Source organism: Mesocricetus auratus, unplaced genomic scaffold (genome assembly GCF_017639785.1).
Source record: "Mesocricetus auratus isolate SY011 unplaced genomic scaffold, BCM_Maur_2.0 Super-Scaffold_100007, whole genome shotgun sequence".
NCBI classification, from domain to species: Eukaryota; Metazoa; Chordata; class Mammalia; order Rodentia; family Cricetidae; genus Mesocricetus; species Mesocricetus auratus.
In genome coordinates this window covers 35,775,014-35,796,968 of record NW_024429191.1, presented here as the reverse complement: position 1 = coordinate 35,796,968, position 21,955 = coordinate 35,775,014, and the positions used below count along the sequence as shown (strand labels likewise).

The 21,955-nt window shown below is 39.7% G+C and overlaps 1 long non-coding RNA gene across 1 annotated transcript; it reads right to left on the bottom strand.

Annotated features, from left to right (window-relative positions):
* Positions 1–1,201: 1,201 nt before the first annotated feature.
* LOC121141136 lies at positions 1,202–16,477 on the bottom strand. Its single transcript, XR_005878040.1, has 3 exons — positions 16,263–16,477; positions 7,650–7,866; positions 1,202–1,338 (listed from the first exon to the last, which is right to left on the bottom strand). It is a non-coding gene; the product is annotated as an uncharacterized LOC121141136 (long non-coding RNA).
* Positions 16,478–21,955: the final 5,478 nt, after the last annotated feature.

Below are 21,955 nucleotides of genomic sequence, written 5' to 3'. Positions count from 1 at the left end.
GTTTTACATTTCTTAATGATTTTCCATCTCCTTGTTCCATCAATCTTTGAGAGAAAACAATTAAAATCTCTAACAAAATTGTTAAAAAAAAAAAGAAAAGCAGTCAGCATTTTTGACCATACCCTTTTGGTAAGAATTATTCATAGTGAATGTTGTGCATATCTCCTAAAATCCTCATACCAGAAATCAAGAAGATAAAAACATTCCTGACTTCATTTTTTAAATATTGTAGATGAGGAAGGTAGGGAAAACACACATGATTCTTTGGCATAACTACAGGTCTGTCAAGGGGTTTAATGAGCTTGGGACAGGAACGGTCATATCTCAACTGAAGCTTTGTAGAGAGGCAAAATGCAGAGCCAAGGAGAACCACATGTTCCTCCCATGGAACTGATCAACCCATGAATTGACCAGGACACTATTTCCCGTCAGTCTCAAACACCATTTCAACATTGCTTCAACACATATGCAATGAAATTTTCAAAGAGGTAATAAAATTATAAGATAAAGTGGGGGGGGGAGAAATCCTCAGTCATTAAAAAGGTTTTAATGTAAAAAGCTGAATATAGTGATGTGTGACTATCATCTTAGCAATGGCAAGATGGGAAAGGGACACAGGTGGTTCTCTAGAAGCTCAGTGGTCAGGTGACCAAGCTTGCTTGTCAAAGTTTAAGGCTAATGAGATTATCCTCTGACCTTCACATGCATCATGTGCACGCGCGTGCACACACACACACCAATTTGCACATGCATACCAACTCGCACACGCACATGCACTTGCACACAGAGACATACACATATATATATGCATTCACATACACAAAACACGGAAGTGTAACAGAAGATATTCTGCACTGTGCAAACAATACTGGGAAAGGGGGTAGAGAATGAGAGTGGGACGGTTATTCTAGGTGGACTGATTCAGGAGGTCCTATGTGATGAAGTAACCTGAGAATACAGGCCTAGCTGAAGCATGAACAGAAATGTGAGAGAAACATTTGAAGTTCGTGACTGCCTTCAAGCCCCAACAGGTAGCCCTGGCTCCTCTTCAAACCCATCCACTCTCCTCTTCAAGTCACTGTTGTCTTCCTGCTTTTGCAAACACTCATGCCTCAAGAGATTCACACTTTGGGGTATGGTTTTAAGTTCTGCCTTATTTTTGTGTGTGCTATTTTAGGTAGAGGCCGTAACTTACCTTCTGATTCTGAGCCTTGAGTGAGTCTTTGTGAGGGGACTGATAGGCAAAATTCACTCACATCTTCCAAACCCAAAGCAGCAGTGTCCCAGTTCTTGGTAAACAGTGTCCTTTGCTTGGGTTTATCTTCTCACACTTGAGGGCTATAAGCATTTAGAGGAATGAGTAGGTTAACAATAGTTGGTCCATTCTGGGGATGGAGGACTAAAGTGTGTGTGTATGTGTGTGTGTGTGTGTGTGCGCGCGTGTATGTGTCCCTGATGGTGTGCACACCAGTGCAAGAGTGTGAAGAAGTCATAGGCTGGGGTTGGAATGTCTTTCTCAATCACATTGCACTTTATTTTTTGAGACAAGGTCTGGATCTGGAACTTACCAATTCAGCTAGATTCTCAGGCCAGACACAACCCCAGATCTACATGTTTCTGCACCAAAAATACTGTAACTACAGACATGGGCCACCATGCCTGAATTCTAAAGTGGGTACTGGAGACTCAAACTCGGGTCCTCACACTTGCTTGTATGGCAAGCTGTTTACCCACTGAACCATCTTCCCATCCCTGGGCAGAGGCTCTTCAAGGGTGCGGCTTCTTTAAGGGCATCTTGTGAGCTTCTTTATGTCCTCTAACACCCCAAGAAACATAACATTCTAATACTATTATCTCGGTTGGTAGAAAAAAACTTGAAACATCACCAAATTTCTAATTGATATTCTCAACAAGAACATTCTTCAGTGACTCAGTGAGCCAAAACACAGAGGTATATCTGTAATGCCACCTTCCACTTAGGATGTCCCATGCCTCTAACTTCTGCTGTATCCTTGCAGAGGTCCATCAACTCTCAATAAATCAAGGTCACGACCAAGGTATCCCACACTCAGAGTAGCATAATGTGTGATTTCTTAGCTTAGTTACTGAAGCCACTGAATGTCTTTCCTAATTTCCTGGATCATTCTGTCTGGAACAAGCTATACTCCTTGCTGTGAAGACATTCAGGTTGGCCTGTAATGACATCTGTTTGGAAAGGTTTCTCCTCTACCAGTACCAATCATGGGAGTGCGACACTTGGGAAGCAGATACATTCACAGTGAAGCCTGCAGTGTCACTTGGGCTTACATAGCTGACTGCAGCTTTATGTGACACTGCAGACAAAACTGTTCCTTTGAGTCATGCCTGAATGCCTGACCCTTGAGAATTCTGGGGAGAAATAAGAATTATAAGTCTAAGCTTAGGACATGGGTAAAGGACAAAGCATGACTGCTATTTGGAGATTAAGCCCTCTTTGCTCTTGGTGATACTCATCTCCTTGCCATGATCCATGTGACTGGCTGTGGCTGCCTTCTCTCACACCCACCTCGTGAGAAACAAGAAAAAGAAAGAAAAAAACAGAATTGTGTTTGGGGTCTGGGAAGATGACTCATTCATTTGTAAAGTGCTTTCCATGTAAGAATAAGGACTTGAGTTCAATCCCCAACACCCATGCAGTAAGAAAAACTATGTGTAGCAGTAGATGCTTCTGCCTCCAGCACTGGGGGAGAGAGTAGTGAGGCCAGGAGATCCCTGGAGCTTGCTAGTCTGCTAATTCTGCTAAGTCAATGAGTTTTTTGTTCAGTGTGAGATACTGTCTGAGAATACAAGGTGGAGAGCAAATGAAGATTATTTCCAATATTTACTTTTCTCTGGTTTAACTCTCTCTGCTCTCAAAACTTCAATCTACAGCAATTAAGTAATTGAGGCAGTAAAGTATTGACACAGGATCAACAGAATAGGAATAAATGTAACATCATATTTATCGTGGATGGACCCATTCTAAGAACCAGAGGACCAGGGAGTTTTCTGTGAGACTGTTTCTCCTAATAATCTCTGAATCTGTACCCATACAGTCTCATCAACATGCCTGCCCAAACAGAAGCAGAACAAGGACAATAACAATAGATATGCCAAGTGGATATGTGAAATGCACCTGAGGCCTCATTGCTATGCAAAGAACTATAGGCAGCTAAGGAATGTTGAGAATGGGAGAAATAGCCTTCCCCAGGGAAGAACACACAAAATGGTTACCCAACACCAATGGTTAGCCCTGAAGGATTCTGAATTTTGACCTCTGTGCAATTTCAATGGTGTGGTGTCCACAGGGAAGGCCTTTGTCCAAGGTTGTTAAGAATGCTGCTCCTTCTCCTCTCAGTGGATTCTCACAGCCAGAACCTCAGAGCCCCACCTCAGCTCTGCTCATATGTTGCTTCTTTCCACTCAAGGCCTTGGGGAAATGTGTGTTTACCTATTGCCAGCGCACAGCTGAACATATGGTAAACGTTCTGCCTTCTGCCAACAAGAGTTAGTGGAATAACTAGAATTCATTTGCTTGATACAAACTCTAGCCAGGGATTTAACTGAGAGTTGGCCAAGGTAAGCTGTTAGCCAATGATTGATTTCTCAGCTCCTAGGAAAGGCCTGTATCTGCCTGGTGGTCCTTGCAGTTACCTCAGAGCACAAGGAGATGCTTAATTAGGATTATCGTTGCATCTGTCGCTAACCCAGTGCCAATCATCTCTTCTTTGGTTCCCATCCCTGCCTTTGCTCATCCTTCTCTGCTGTGGGTATTTCAAGAGCTCATTTCAGGGCATTTTTTCTTTGTGTTGTTTGTTTTAGGTTTGCTGGTTTGTTTGTTTGTTTTTTTTTGTTTGTTTTGTTTTTGTTGTTTTGTTTTTGGTTTTGGTTTTGGTTTTGGTTTTTCGAGACAGGGTTTCTCTGTGGCTTTGGAGGCTGTCCTGGAACTCACTTTGTAGACCAGGCTGGCCTCGAACTCACAGAGATCCGCCTGCCTCTGCCTCCCAAGTGCTGGGATTAAAGGCGTGCGCCACCAACGCCCGGCTCTGTTTTTTTTTTTTTTTTAATAGGAAGAAATGTAAAAGTAAACGTGCACATGAAACTTTGAGGGATATGGCACTATGTAATTTCCAAAGGCTAGTTGGCCCATTAATTAATGATGATCTGGGATTTTAAATATCATCTAGGAAATGATGAGAATTATAGATGCTCAGAATTCCTCCTCAGAGACAGATTATAATCTGTTTTTAAATTATTTTGTGTGTGTGATGTGGTGCCATCCATGTGTCACAGTTAGAAATGTAGAGGACAGAGGACAACTTTGTGGAGTCAGTTCTGTCCTTATGACTTTGTGCGGCTTCTAGAGACTGAATTCACATAATCAGGCTAGCACACCAAGTTTCTTTACCCATTGAAACATCTGTTACCTCTGCCATCTGGTTCTAAAACCTTAAATAATTATATTCTAGGTATACTCAGAAACCATTCTATTTTATATCATATGTTCATAGATTTTTTTTGATACAGGGTTTTATGTGTAGTCCAAGTTGCCCTGGAATTCACTGTTTAGCAGAGGATGACCTTGAACTTCAGAAATTCTTGATGCTATTTCTTGAGTACTGCGATTATACCATCATGCCCAGTTTATGTGGTGCTGGCCATTGAATGCTAGACAAGCACTCTTCTGAGATATGCCCTAAGTCTATGTAATTCATTCCTAAATCCAGTACTCAGACACACACTACTCAAACTCCAAAATAACTCAGAGCATTCTTGAAAAATGACTTATGCTAATTTGTTCTTTCATGATTATTGGGTGTCTGAAATAATATCAATTGCCACCAATGTGCGGGGTAGAGAAGGACTTATAAATTTCTTCTTCCAGGTCATTATAATAAGCTGTACGCATTGAGGAAGCAATTCACATATGTCAAAAAGAAATGTAGGTCAACATACAATCATGAGACATGTGTTCTTTGAATGCAAAGTTCACTGAAATCAGACAAGCCCTAGTCGTAGGAACCTTTACCTCTGGTTGATGCCAAAAGGCACAAATCTTCAGCACCTCTGAATCCAAAGCCCAGAAACCATTCTGAAGAACTCTTTGTCTAGGCCTGCGCCAAGCTGATATTTCTGCATGCAGAGCATTTCTCATCTCTCACGATGTTATCCAAAACTTTGATTTAGGTTGAAGACATGGGTAGTTGAACCTCATGTGAACATTTGGTGAATGGTTTGAACACTGTCCTTAAGGTGCATGTTTTTTAGTAAGATATTATTAGTGTTGTTACATCATAACTCTTCTCATGTTATAAATAAAAGCCCACAGCATGTGTTCCTGGAGCATAAGTTCTACACTGAAGTATTTTAAGGGACCACAATAAATGGAGGATGCACAGGGATAATACATTCAATCTTTGGTGATAAAAATATTGCAGAACATTTAATGAGAATGAGCCAGATATTTGTACTTGAAATACTCAAAGTGATAAAACTTAGGAATGGCTTTGTCAGCAAAATCTTGCCCACATTGCTCTTGCATGTCTAAAGTTAGATAAATCTAGCCTTTTGAAACATCTTCTTTAAAATGAAGGTTCAAGAAAACTTTATTTTTTGCTTTTCTGACCTCACCTTTACATACCTAGAAAATAATATTGGACTAGATCATTAGTGGTTGCTTATTTGATCACTTGCAATCATTAATGTTGCCAACTCCACAGGATCTTGTCACCTAGAAGACAAAGGCCTTTAAAGTAGTGTCTATATTTAAAGTGGGCTCTTCCACCTTAAAAATGGGCAACATGATCCTATGGGCTGGAGTCCCAGAGTAAATACAAAGAGGAAATCAAGCTAACCTCATTTCCCTATCTTGACTAGCAACCCAGTGTGACCAGCTGCTTCATGCTCATGCCTTCCCTACTATGTGGGAACATACCCTTGAACTGTGAGCTTTAAGAAGTCCTTCCCTTAGTATATTGCCCTGGCCAGATACTTTATTGCAGCAATTAGAGCATACCTAACAGAACTTTGTGGCTTGGCTCTAACTTCCCCACTGCTCAGAAGTGGTTGTGTGTATTCAGTTGCACCCACAATAAAATCCATTCATTATTGTAAGCGATCAATTTCCAAATTACTTGAAAGAAGTTCTCTAAATCTTAGAGAGTCACTTGACTGGATCTATCAGATAGAATCTATTGATTAGAACTGTGTGCTTCAATTCAGAGTCATTATGGTCTTTTTAATTACTTTACATTTGATTAAATTAACTAATTGAAAATCAAGTTAAAGTTCTTTTTATACAAACACAATCACCTGAGTTAAGGAACAGAATTTTCATGTATAATAGCAGACTCTACTTTACTTACATGTATGTGTTTGACATACTCCCAACAGTGGAACCTGGTGTTTTCTGGTACTGACCTAAGTCATCAGTCATCCCAGAAATCCAGAGTACCACTGAATGTAGTTTTTGTTTTGTGTAAACCTAATGAGTATGTGAACTCTAAATAGGGCAGTGCTACCCAGTTGACGATAAAGAAAACAGGTTTGAGGGACAGACTGATCATAGACTTAAATCCTGACTCTGTGATTGATGGACTATGACCTCTGTGTGTGTATATATGTGTATGTGTGCTTATGTTTGTGTAAATGCAGGAGGGTATGCTCAATTGTCTTAATACCTGTATCTTCCTCAGCTGCTCTCCACTTTATATTTCGAGGGAGAATATTTGACTGAATCTGGAATGCTCCCTTTCAGCTGGCTGGCTGGCCAACATAGCCCCAGAGCTCTGCCTGTTTCCCCAGCCCCAGCACTGCGATTACAAATATCCATTGACTCAGCAAGCACAGCAAACAGTTTACCTATTAACCCATTTGCCCAGGCCTAACTGCAACCTTTGACAAGCTGTTTAGCCACTCTGAACTTAGGTTTCCCTTCCAACACTATTGATCTTTTGTGATAAATAAGGTAACAGAAAGTACTTACATATAGCAAGTAGCCAGTTGAAAAGTGTGTTGGTTGAGTCACCTGTCTATGAAGATATGGGCCATCTTTCCATTATCATGTGTCAAGAGAACCCTAGTCATTTACCCCACTCATTCTTCTTTATAACTGATGCATTGAAGGACAATTCACATACTACACAACTCTTTTTTTTCTTGGTTTTAGGAGACAGGGTTTCTTTGTATTGTTTTGGAGGCTGTTGGTCCAGCCTGGCTTTGAACTCATAGAGATCCGCCTGCCTCTGCCTCCCGAGTGCTGGGATTAAAGTCGTGCACCACCACCACCACCACCACCCATCTACTACACAACTCTTTAAAGTGTAAAATCTACTTCTCATCAGTATATTCACAAATGTGCATAGATGTTGCCAATGTCTATGAAGTATGTATTAATTCTTTCAGAAAACAAAACAAACCAACCAAACAAACAAACAAAAACCTCCTGGCTGCTCAGTTCTTCCTTTCTTCTGATTCCCATGGGTAGGGTTTTGTTGCTTAATGACTTCTGAGCAATTGTTGCATGAGTCTCTTCCTATAGAAAGGCCAGTGTTTCTGATATCTGTGGCCAATGCATCCCTTAGAAACTCATTATCACACATTCACAAATGTGTGACTGACTTGAAAATTACCCTTAGCTTTTGCCTTTGTTTTGAAGACAGCATAGGTGGCCTCCTGCCCAGTAGTCGATGGATAATGACTGAAGCAATGTCTGTTTTGTTACTGGTTGCCAAGAAAAGAACAGATCTCCACATGGAGGACTTCGTATCTCCTGCTGCAGTGCTGATTGATTCTTTATTTTCTAAGCTGTTCTTAGGCTGTAAAGGTTCCCATCCACAGGTCCCAGACCTGTCAACACAAGACATAAAAGCCGTGGGAGAGAATGTTTAGGTACAAATAAGGGAAAAAAACATTTAACATGAACTACAGTATGGGAAAATTATATTAGATCTAGCATTTTACTTTGGGCACTTAAATCTATTTATTAGTATGATAGCAGTAATAATAATAGTATCATGCATTATGTTTTATTTCTTGTGTATGTGTGTGTATATGCTTGTGCAGGTACATGTGTGCCTTTGCACACCTGTGTTGCACTGAGGACAAATAACATGGAGTATCAGTACTCATGTCTCACTTTGTTTGAGAAAGGGTCTCCTTGTTCATTGCTGTGACTGCCAGTCTTATTAGAGAGAACTTTCAGGGATTTTCACGTCTCTGTGCCCCATTGCATTTTAGGGGACCTGGAATGAGAGCTGTGTGGTCTGGTGTCTGACTTCAGGTAGATTCTGAAGGGTTTAAGTCAGTTTTTCTATCTTGCATGACCTGTGCTTTAGTCACTGAGTTATCTGCCCCTGCGCATGATGTAGATTCTTTGCAGACAGTATTTATTTTATCCCACATTGATCTGAGTATAACAATTGCTGATATTTGAAAAACAAGGAAGACAAAATATAGGAAGAGTAAGTAAATTACTCATGTATATTGCTAGTTAATGGCAAGACCAGAATCTTAAAAACTGATCAGTTTGTGTTTAGTACTTAAATCCTTACACTTTGGTCATTTTATTCTTCTTTTCTGTACTCCATAGTTGGCTAATTGTGTGTATGCGTGTGTGCATTTACACACGTGTGCACACATACCACATACACATATACACAGACACACACAAATATGTACATATATGCATGCACATAAACACATACACACACCCACACGGAAACACAAATGCACAGATATGTGCACACACATACTCACACACACACATTCACAAAGATGTGTCTTTGAGTCCTAGCTTCTCTGTACTGAGATGATGTAATTCCCACAGGAAATAGTGAAAACATATAACTGTAAATATTTACCTGTGCAGAAGACATTGTCTTATAATCTTACCTCCTGAAACATTATCTTCACCTGTTTGTGTTTAATAAAATGTCCCCTTGTTGTCTAGACCAACGTCAATTTATGAATGAGCTGCTTGTCAGGCTGGGAGTCTTTCAGAACTCTTCAGAACTGCCATGAATCATGACTGTGAGATATTTTCTTATCAATTAATTTTGTTCAAATTCTCCCTTATGCCTGTAGTATTCCTGACTGCTGAGTCAATTAGAATATTTTTGTTAAAAATGCCAGAATTGCTGCTCAGAATCCCAACTTGAAATTGTGGAAATTCCTGGCTCAGATGTGTGAACAGTCAAATACTAAGTAGCTTTGGTGTAAGTAGGTTCAGGGTTAATTACCATGTTACTTATTTTTCTTGTGCTCTTTGTCTGTCTTTCTAGGCTTTTTTCTCATACAAGATTTCTTTAAGAGTGGAAATCATGTCTCTGGGAGAGAAAATATCTTTCTCACTGAAAATAGTTCACAAACTACAGTTTATTTGGCCAAGTTAAGTTAATCCCAGATTGAGTGGATGTAATATGAAGATACTGTGTTCTGGTTGGCCGCATGACCCTGCTTGATCCAAGTCCTATGACACACGTGGAGCTAGTGTGGAGGAGTTGGTAGACTATGGTGAGGGAAGTATAGTTTTCCAAAGGAGAATGAGAGTTATTGTCACCTATAGAGTATTGGAGCCACAGTATCCAGGAAGGAACACTTACCCTACCCTGGTGTGAGTTAAACAGACAAAGAAAGATTAATAGTGAAAATTGTGTTTGTTGATATGCATACAAGAGTGCCCAGATGAGGGAGGTCATGAATGGACACAGGTTTAAGCCTCTAACTGATATACTTTGCTTTTATGATGCTGTGATAAAAAACATGACCGAAAATAACTTGGGGAACAAAGGGTGCATTTGGCTTACACTTCCAGGCCATGGTCCATCCATGGGTTGGAATCGGAACTGAAGTAGAAACCACAGAGCAAGGCTGCTTACTGACCCACTTTCTGCTTTCTACTCATCTGGTTTTCTTACACAGCCCAGGATGGCCTATGTAGTGAAGGTACTGCCCACACTTGTTTGGGCTCTCAAGGTATTTTGTCACAGGCATAACCACAAGTCAATCTGATCTTAGGAATCCTTCAACTGAGACTCGCTCACAGGTGACTTTTTGCTTTGTTTCATTTATACAAAACCCAACTAGAGAAAAGTGCAGGAAGAAATGGGAAATATCACTTTGGCACTAATGCTGAGGAGATGGGATAAAGATATGTGTGATTGATCTATTCTGCCATGGCCATATACTTCATTAGCTACAGGAATGGGGTGGCTTTATTCTTAGTTTCCTTCTTTAAGTAGAAACCACACAAAGACAGGATTTACCTCTGTCTGTTTGCTGAAACTTTTTAATGAGATGGGGAAAGCTCCCATATCTTCGTACTCACACTGAGGCCCTAAGTATATTGCCACAGTAGGCAGGGCTAAAACTTTTATTTGATTGACATTGAACCATGCCTTCTCTAAAAGACTGGCAGTCTTTTAAATATTCTTAAAATGGCAGTCCTCTTCCCAACCTAGTATTCTCTGAATGCTTTCTCCAGAAGACTATGACCAAGACATTGAATGCCTTCAAGGTTAATAGAAAGAGCAGGGCGTTGGTGGTGCACGCCTTTAATCCCAGCACTCGGGAGGCAGAGGCAGGTGGATCTCTGTGAGTTCAAGGCTAGCCTGGTCTACAAAGCGAGTTCCAGGACAGCTTCCAAGACAATACAGAGAAACCCTGTCTCGAAAAACCAAAAAAAAAAAAGATTAATAGAAAGAACTGCAGAGAATCTCTCTACAATATGTATGTAGGTATGAAAATTTTTGAGAAATAATGGAGACAAATTGGAGGAATGACTGCTCCTTCAGTGTTTAGAAGAAATTATTGGGTCTGAACAAGTTGGGAGACAAAGTTAACTTAAGACAGAGATTTTTGTTAACCCATGTTATTCATTGGTGTTAAAGACAGCCAGGAATAGAGAAACCTATACTTTTTCAATTTAATGAACTATCTTTCTGTTCCTATGTGTCAGACAATCTTTGAAATTTACATTTTAGTTCACTTCATCCTCATGAAAACCCTGGAAGTCAGGTAGTATTACCATCCCCATTTTCTACGAAAGGAAACTGAGTTGAAACAAGCTAAATAATTTGTCAAACCCACCTGAAGTTTAAAGTGGTAGAGTCAGAAATAGAATGGGGCAGTATATGCTTTTCAAGGCATTGAATTAGAAAAAAGAGTCTACATTGACAATGAGAAGATCAAGTTCAGGAAATCTAAAAGTAGAACAATGGGAGTAGTTGAGAAACAAGAGAACTGATAAAGAACCACCTTGACTGATACTCTTTCTAAGCATGAAAGTGAAGAAAAGACAGAGTTTTTGGTATAAGAGGGCATACCCATGATTCTAGTACTTGAGGGGTAGAGCAAGGCCTATTACCACAAGCTCACTATCCCTCTCGATGACAGAGGACCTATGTGTAAAACAGAAAAAGAAATGTCACATGATACACAACAAAATATCCCCATACCTAAATCAGTGATTTATAGGTTGCAAAAATTTCCAGAACTACATACATCATTGGTATGAAGCTTCAAAATAATAACAATAACAATAGGAACAACAATAACAAAAAGAACAAAGAAAAAATCTCAGGGAAAACTGGGAGGGGAAGGAAAATGGGGAAGGGACAAACTGAAATAGAATTACAACCTACGTTAAATAAACCTATAACAGTATTTTTATTTTTTGTGTGTTTGTTTTTTAAACAAAATGTTATTTAAATTAAAAACAATATTATTTTATATACCAATCCCACTTCCCTCTTCCTCCAGTCCTTTCATGACCCCCACCAACTCCCATCCCACCCATAAACTCCCCAGGCAGGGTGAGGCCTCCCATGGGGGATCATCAAAGTCTGTTGAATAATTTGGGGCAGGACCTAGGCCCTCCCCCATATATCTAGGCTGAGAGAGTATCCCTCAGTGGGGAATGGGTTCCCAAAGCCCATTCGTGCACTAGGGATAAATAAATTCTAGGAACTGACACCCACCTCAGGGGGCCTGGTTTGGTTTTATGCTAGTTGCCAAGCTGTCAGACAGGAGTCCATGAGTTCCTGCTTGCTCAGATCAACTGTTTCTATGGATTTCCCCAGCATGATCTTGGCCCCTTTGCCTATCACTCCTCCCTCTCTACAACTGAATCCTAGGAGTTTGGCTCAGTGCTTGGCTGTGAATCTGCTTTTGCTTCCATCACCTACTCTATAAGGGCATTTAAGGGAATCATCAATCTCATTATAAGGGAATGGCATTTAATGTAACCTCTCCACTATAGTTTAGATTCTTAGTTTGGGTCATTCTTGTGGACATCTGGATATTTTCCTAGTGCCAGATTTCTCTTTAAAACTATAATGGCTCCCTCTATTAATGTATCTTTTTTCTTGCTCTGCTTCTCTATTCTTTCCCCCAACTTGATCTTCCTGATCCTTCATGTTTTCCTCCTCTTCTCCTCTCACCTACTCTTTCTCCTACCTCCCTCCTCACTCCCCTATGCTCCCAATTTGCTCAGGAGATCGTGTCTCTTTCCCCTTTTCCCAGTTTCAAACTAGATTTCTATACCAAGCTAAATTATCACTGAATTGTGAATGCGTGCTCACACAGTTGAAAAAGAACTTACCATAACACCCCTTCTTGGGTAGCTGTGTAGTATGCAATCTCTGATATGTAGTAGAAAACAGAGAATGAGCATACTGAATCTAGGAAACAATATGAGAAGAATTTTCCTGCCAGACATGGTGTTGCATGGCTATAACTATAGCACTTAGAGGCTGAAATAGGATTGCCTGGTGTTCAATACAGTTTCAGCTACACACACAGAATAAGGACATTCAACACTATATAGGAAGAACCCATTGCAAAAACCAAAAGGCAAAAAAAGTAAGCACATGGGTTGTGGGGAGGGGAGCACAAGAGAAAAATAAGGTAATCATTACCTATAAGAAACATGGATATATAAAAATGAAAATTTCAGTTGATGCATTTTCAGCAGAGAACAAACTATCCTAGCTTGTATGTTGCTATGAAAAACACTGTAACCAAAAATCAACTTGAAGAGTAAAGGGTTTATTTCAACTTACAGCTTACAGTCAGGAACTCAAGGCATGAACCTGTAGGCAGGAACTTAAGCAGAGGCTATGGAGAAGTGTTGCTTTCTGACTTGCTCCCCATGACTTCTCAGCTTGTTTTCTTAAAGTATCCAGGACTGCCTGTTCAGAGGCTACATCACCTCCAAGGAGCTGGGACCTCCCACATCAATCATCAACCAAGAAAGTGGTCCACAGGCTTGTCATTGGGTCAGTCTAGTAAAGACACTTTCTCAGTTGAGGCTCCTTTTCTCAGACTACCCCAGACTGTGTCAAGTTGACAAAACACCAGCCAGCACATAGACCAGACTTAGTCATATTAATGTAATTTCCTTTTAATTAAGAGAAGCTGTATTATTAGGAGAAGTTCTGTGAAGACAGATGAGAAACCGGTGTTAGAAAGATTTTAAACCCCATTTTCCACAGTAGGAAGATCGTAGATTTTTTTTCTAATTTTTCTAAGTGCAAAAGGAGCAGAATCAGTCTGTTTCAAGGGAATAGAAATCTAAAGGAGAGACTCGTTCTGATATCAGGAAGTTGAAATAATACTTTCAAAAGATTTATTTGTAAGTTCTCCAGTACTGCTTTCTATTTTAATCATTTTCCTGCATTATTTTGATTAAAAAATGCAAATCAACATATTGGGTAGTGTCCTTGAGATCACAGAATGTCATTCCATAATGCATGGGGGCAAAGTCTACATACTGTTGAGATAGTTACTTAAGACCTTTGGTCATATTTCTAGAAACAACATAAAATCGAATGAAACACAAATGTATTAAGCACTGCTTTTCCTATAACTCAAGCAGAAATGAGATCTGGGATATTGTATTACATGAGTCAAAAGTGGCTCCAGGCAACATTACAGAATTGCTTATAATACGTTTCAAAAAGAATTAATTCACTTATTGAAATATCTGAATATAAGACCACTTATATGTTGAGATTGTCCACTCTACTCAAGTTTATATGCTTTTAAAGATTTGTATGTTTGCTCATTTGTATGTGTGTATCTCTCTGTGTGGGTACATATACCATGTGATTGCAATGCCCACAGCCACCAAAAGAGGGTGTCAAATTACCTCTTATGGATTATTAGCATGTGGTTGTGAGTCACCACATGGGTGCTGGGAACTAAGCACAGGTCCTTTCTAGATACAGCAAACATTTCTAATGTCTTAGCCATCCCTCAAGCTACACACTACCTGATTTCAAATACATATGCTTAATAATTATAGTACTCCTGTATTATATTGGGGTAACTTGCTTAAGCTTTGCTCACCTCAGTTCTCTTATCAATGAATAACGATATTGCTGGTGCCACAAGGATACTGCATAGATTAAATATGCTAATGAGGAAAGTCTATAGGAAAGTTAAAGCAGAGCATGGTAAGGTGTGTTTGTCCTCCCAGCCCTCAAGAGGTTGAGCCAGAACTGTCTTGATTTTGAGAACAGCCTAGACTAAGTGAGGAACTCCTAAGTCAAAATGAATGGTAGAATGGTATCTTCTACACAGTAACCATTCATTAAATCTTATCAAGGTAAATGACTTTCATAACATTAAAACTAGGGATGAGTGTTTTAAAGCAGAAGAGGAGGGCTTCGGTTCTACGAGGGACATGAGACGGGTGCATACAATGTTGGATATTTTGATAGTTTTCCACTGTTCCCTCCTTTGGGCTGCCGCCTTCATTCTGCTGTGATGGAACACAGTCTAGCCTTTCTAAACAGAAGTCCCTTCATTGTATTTAAAAAGGCAAAAGAGAGGCAGGCAAACCTCATCAACTCTGAGCAGTCTACCAGGAACCCTGAGCAAGTGGTTTCCTTCTGGACTATCTTGGGAAGGTGCCTGAGTTAGCAACCTTGTTAATTATGTGTCTCTGGCATCTTGGGGACAGAGCTGAGAAATTATGCAGGTTCCTCCCCTCAAGATTCCCTCTTCCACTCTAGGCTTAGTTCACACTGGTCAACATAGAAAGTACATTTTTCTTTGTTTTTGTTTGGTTTTTCAAAACAGTGTTTCTCTGTGTAACAGCCCTGCTTGTCCTGGATCTCCCTTTGTACACCAGGCTGGTGTCAGACTCACAGAGAAACTCCTGTCTCTGTCTCCAGAGGGCTGGGATTAAAGCCATGGACACCATCACCCAGCTAAAAGGTGCATATTTCCTCATTTGTTATCATGATTGCCATGATTTCCAGAGAATGATGTGACCTACCAGAGACCCCTGGTGATTTGAGCAGGAAAGAAACAACAGACATAAAGTCTATAGTCTGGGGACTGTGATGGCAATCCTGAAACAGCAGGGGGAAAAAGGAGGGCCAAAGGCCTTGACCGGGAGTCTGGGATAAAGCCAGAGACAGCCTGCTCAGGAGATCTTAGAGGAGGGGAGGAAGGGAAGAAGGGAGCAAGAGAAGAAGGGAGGAAGGGGATTATTTTCAGTTGACAGTGATGACTGGAAAAGAGTGAGTTTACAGGTTTTTCTATTGGGATGTTAAGGTGGCTACCCTCCACAGAGTGCATGCTGTGTCGCAGGTGTTTGCCAATAAAGTGTGCTGTGTCAGCTAATGTCATCCCTACAGGAGAGCCCATTGAGGTTGACTCGGAAATCAGTAGTGATAGATGAGAGAATGAAACACTACTATATCTGTGTGCAGATTCAGTTACAGAGGACTTGGTGTTGACTCTTTGACCTTGAGATCTTCATTGGCATGCTTGCCTGCAGTCTCTCTCCAATCATGCTAAAATTAACAACAATAATGACGTGTCTTGGGTTCCTTTTACCAGCTACAGCTGGTAACTGGGATTTCCTTTCTAATAGGTATTGGCATGTTTAATAACATAACCAGTTTTTTTAACTGTAAGGAAAGCACATAATTGAGTTGAATAAACACAAACTCTAAACAAATTGCCAGTATTTCTACATTCTTACTTGTAAAGTAATCCATGTTATCCTTGTAGCACGTACTCTTCAGTCTCATTTCTCTTCAAACATTTGAGATACCCTGTGCCAGCTTCTTCTTCCTAAATGTCTCTCTTTGTACTAGTTGTCCCATAAAATACACATATATTTAAATGTTTTGCATTTGTATATGTGTGTATACATTCGTAGGTATACATACAATTTCAAGTAATATTTATCGGGCCTTATTGTCTACCAGAAAAAAGACTATACTGACCTTGAAATACTTGTTGGTCAATGCCATCACTGCAGTTGCTATTATTGTTCCCATTTAATTGACAAAATGTCTCATGAAGTCCTTCCCTGAAGATTCCATGGCTCAATATTGGCAAATTTGGTTTTAATCTAGGTCATTCAACTCCAAAGTTTAGACTCTAAAAACGGGCTTTATCCTCCCTTTTCTGCTTGTTTTGCTTTGGTTTCAGGATGGTCTCTCATCTAGGTAACAGAAAACAGGTCCCTGCATCAGTGAATGAAATAAGGGTCCTCCACAGGTGCCCATGATCTCATCTTTGCAGTTCATTTATGTGTTGTTTTACATGAGAGTGATTCGGAACCAAACTATTATGGCTTACTAAAGCAGGGGATTGTGTTACAGGAGTCCTCCCTATGGAGGAAGGAGGGTAGATTTAGGGAAGTGCTGGCTAAGTTTGTATTTGCTTGGGTATCTAATCAAGCACTAATGGAAGGGTTGCTGCGAAAGTACTGTGTCTTGTAAGTGGCTGATTCTGTAATCAGCTATCTTTAAGTAAAGAGATTAGTTCTCATGGTCTCTGGGGTCTCCTGCAGTCAGTTGAAAGCCCCTGAGAATAGAATTGATATTTCATTGCAACATCAGTTCCTGCCAGAGTCTATACAGCCCAGTACCCTACTTGTAATGCTCTGGACTTCTAGGCCCTTCATGTCTGTAATCCAAGTTCCACTCATCTAAATACACTGCGTGTACATGTGTGCATGTATAGCACAGTTGTGTATGTATGTACAGGTGTATACATATGCTTGTGTGTACGAAGATGCTTAGTTCCTGATGTTGAAGATAGGAGCATGGAAATGTAGGTGACTTCCAGAAGTTAGACAATTCTTTTTTGAGGCACCCTAGAAGAAATACAGGTCATGATCCTAGCATAGTGGTGTTTTTAGATTCCTGGCTTCCCTAATCCTGAGATAATACACTTGTGCTACTTTTAGCTACTGTGCCTATTTCTTGAGAGTTGAGAGCACATAGTACTCTAGCAAAGGGCCCACGTTCAGTTTCCAGTACCTACATTGCAGAGTGGGTGGCTCACAATGGCCTATACCTTCCGATCCATGAGATTCAATGCCATTTTCTGTCCTCAGTTGACATTGTCTTCATGTGTACATACAGTGTCAGAGACATGCATATAATGACAAATAATAACAATTACATTAATTGTTAAAATTAATAATAGGAAGAATTAAGGAAAACAGAACTGCTTGCTTTTCTAGTCAATGCTTTCTTTGCTTGTGGATAAACTGCCTGCCAGAGTGCTTTGCTGGGGTACGATGGTGATTAATTCCATAGCCAGCTGCCGTGGGGGTCTCCAAGATCTGTCAGGCTCTTAACACCAGCAACTGAGCAGCTCCACTTTGATCAAACACAGAGACACTTTTATCCACACACTTTTCTGATCATGGGAAGAACATTTCCAATTTCCAGGTCAGCAAGGGTTCTGCTAGCTGTTTCCCTCATCTCACCCCCTGGTCAGCCCTTCTGGAGGTGACAATTATTTTTCACTTGGGAGAGACTCCATATATTACCCTCTTTTCAAGCAATTCAAATCACAATAGCAGTTTCCTTTTTATAGTTCATATAATTTAGACAACTGTTATATAAAAAGTTTAGAAATTGCAGTTATTGAAGTAAAGCATATGTACATTTTGAAATACTAATTGTAAGTTATATGGACCCTACATTTGAATTGAATTTTTTTGCTAAATAAATCAATTTATTGTTCTAAGTAGGTAATTTTATAATGGTATAAAATTTATGGCATTCATTAGTTACCAACTAGCTAGTCTATCTGAGACAGCTATCTTTTTCTTTATTTTTTGTTTAGAAATATATTTTTCTTTATTCATTGAAAATTTCATATGCTAAAGTAATTTTTTATCTTATTCACCCCAATTCCCTCCCTCCCTACAACTCCTTCTGGGACCCACTGTCCCATTTTCACCCTGACTCCCCATCCATTTTAAAACTCAGAAGCAGCAGCAGCAACAGCCGATTGTATCTAATTAGTGCTTATCAGGTGCAAATGTTATAGGGCCATCCATATAGGCAGCCTACAAGTGGCCACATCCCCAAAGAAAAGCAATTCTCCTTTGACAGCCATCAAGTGCCAACTGTTCCCCAGCTAGAGAAGAAGGCACCTGAGCCCTTCCCAATCCATGTTGGAATGTTGACTGACTGTCATGAGCAGACACCCACAGCTTCTGTGAGTTCATGGGTGCATTAGCCAACAATGGCTGCATGCTTGTCTCTGTGTAAACCTGTTGAAATGGCTTGTGAATGGATATGTTGGGATCCTTACTTCAGTTTTCCTGGGTTTTTGTAGAGGTCTTTTCCTTTTTGCTTCCAATTATGAATTAGAAATGTGAGGTTGAGTCTGGGGACTGTGTACTGGGGATCCCATTATGGCTGTCCAGCTCACCCAGACACTGCCAGCATCCTAGTTTCTTTGTTTGCCCACGGGATGAGATAAACATGGGCCTGTTTCCACTCTGCCTTCTGGTGCCCTGCTTGGAGCCGCCTGAGGCCAGAACTGCACACTGGGGAACCCATCCTGGCTGTCCAGCCCACCTAGGGACTGCCAAGGCCCCAGTAGTAATGCTACCTCCATCCACAGGAAAAGGAGAGCCGTGAGACTATTGGATATCCTTGTACCCACCAGAAGGGAACCTTGGGCCTGTACCCAATAGGAGAGGAAGAGACTCCTCCTGCACACACTGGAAGAAGGATTGGGAAGAAGACAATATAAAAATACATTCAACAACAGAAAAACCAATATGACACCACCAGAGTCTAGGGACTCTATACCTGTAAGACCTGGTCATTCCAACACAGATGAAGCAGAAGTGAATGACCTTAAAAACAACTTCATGAAAATGATAGAAACCTCAAAGAGGATATGAGAAAATCCCTTAAAGAAATGAAAGGAAAAACAAATAAAAATATAAAAAAATCAACAAATACCTTAAAGAAAGCAAGGAAATCCAAGGAAAAACAATCAAACAGATGTAGGAAACAACTCAAACAATTCAAGACATGAAAACTAAAATAAAGAAAATACAAACTGAGGAAATGCTGGAAATAGAAAAGCTGGATAAATGATAAGGAGCTACAGATGCAAGCATAACCATCTGAATACAAGAGACGGAAGAGAGAATCTCATGCATTGAAGATACTCCAAGAGAAATAGATTCATCAATCAAAGAAAGCCTTATGTCCAAAAAATCCCTAACACAAAATATCCAGGAATTATGAGACACTGTGAAAGACCAAACATAAGAATAATGGGCATAGAAGAAGGGGAAGAAACTCACCTCAAAAGGTCAGAAAACATATTCAACAAAAGCATAGAAGAAAACTTTCCTAACCTAAAGAAAGACAGGCCAATGAAAGTACAAGAAGCTTATAGAACAACAAATAGAGTGGACCACAAAATAAATTCCACTCACCACATAATAATCAAAACCCCAAATACACAGAATAAAGAAAGAATATTAAGAGGAGTTAAGGAAAAAGGTCAAATAACACATATAGGCAAACCTATCATAAGTACACCTGACTTTTCCATGGAAACTCTGAAAGACAGAAGGTCCTGGATAGATATTCTACCAACACTAACAGACCATGGATGCCAACACAGACTGCTATACTTAGCAAAGTTTTCAGTCACTATAGATGGAGATAACAACATATTCCATGATAAACCAAATTTAAACAATATATATTCACGAATCAGGCCCTAAAGAAAGCTCTGGAAGGAAAAGTCCAACACCATACTCTCACCACTAGACAGGACCACCAGACAGAAATTTAACAAAGAAACAAAGGAACTATAATAGAAGTTATAAACCATTGGGTGTAATGGACATCTATAGAATGTTCCATCCCCAAACAAAAGAATATACTTCTTAGCGCAAATCGATCACATACTTGGCAACATAGCAAGCCTCAACAGGGACAAAAACTTGGAATAACCCCCTGTGTCTTATCAGACCACCATGCTTTAGGGTCAGAATTCAACACATGAATTGCAGAAACCCTACAACCTCATGGAAATTGCACAATGAGCAATTGTACTATTCCTCTGTCAAGGAAAAAATTTAAAAAAATTAGAGACTTCCTAAAATTCAATGAGAATGAAGAAACAGCATACCCAAATTTATGGGACGCTTTGAAAATAGTGCTACAACAAAAGGTCATAGCACAAGTCCCCACATGAAGAAACTGGAGAATAGTCACACTAGAGAATTAACAAAAGAACTGAAAGCTACAGAAGAAAAAGAAACAAACTCACCCAGGAGTAGACAATAGGAAATAATCAAGTTATGGCTGAAATCAATAAAAATAGAAACTAAGAAGACAATACAAAGAATCAATGTAACAAAGAGTTGGTTCTTTGAGAAGATCAAAAGATAGACAAACATTTATCCAAACACACCAAACTAACCAAATGGCAGAATGTGAATATGCAAATTAACAAAATCAGAGATGAAAAGGCAGATATACTAATGGACACAGAGGAAATCCACAGAATCTAAAGGAAATGGACAATTTCTTGAGTAGATATCTTTTACCCAAATTAAATGAAGAACAGAAAAGCTATTTAAATAGACCAATAACACCTAATGAAATAAAAGCAGTTTTCAAAAGTCTCCCAACCAAAAAAAAAAAAAACCAAACAAACAAAAAACAAAATAACCAGGACCAGACAGCTTCAGTGCAGAATTCTCAAACTCTTTTTACTAGGCTACAATTACCTTGGTATCCAAGCCACACAAAGACACAAATAGAAGCAGAAAGGTCATTGTCAAACCCTTTTTACAAGGCTACAATTACCTTTGTTTGGTACCCAAGCCACACAAAGACACAACTAAGAAAGAGAACCCTCATGAACATTGATGCAAAATACTTAATAAAATACTGGCAAATCGGATCTAAGATCACATAAGAAAAATCATCCACTATGATCAAGTAGGCTTCATCCCAGGGATGCAGGATGGTTCAACATACGAAAATCCATCAATGTAATCCACCATATAAGCAAACTGTAAAAGAAAAATCACATGATCATCTCACTTGATGCTGATAAAGCCTTTGACAAAATCCAACGCTTCTTCATGATACAGGTCCTGGAGAGATCATGGATAACAGGAACATGCCTGAACATAATAAAAGCAATATACATTATACCAGAAGCCAACATCAAATTAAATGGATTGGAACTCCACAGGATTCCCCTAAAATCAGAAACAACACAAGGCTATCCACTCTCTCTATACCTCTTCAATATTGTACTTGTAGTTCTAGCTAGAGCAATAAGAGAACAAAAAGAGATCAAGGGGGTACAAATTGGAAAGGAAGAAGTCAAACTTTCACTATTTGCTGATGATGTTATAGTTTACATAAGTGACCCGAAAAATCCTGCATGGGAACTCCTACAGCTGATAAATACCTTCAGCAAAGGGCAGGATACAAGATTAACTCAGAAAAATCAGCAGCCCTAATATACACAGATGATAAATGGGCTGAGAAAGAAATCAGAGAAACATCGCCCTTTATGATAGCCAAAAATAACATAAAATATCTTGGAGTAACACTAACCAAACAAGTGAAAGACCTGTATAGCTTGAACTTTGAGTCTTTAAAGAAAGAAAATAAAG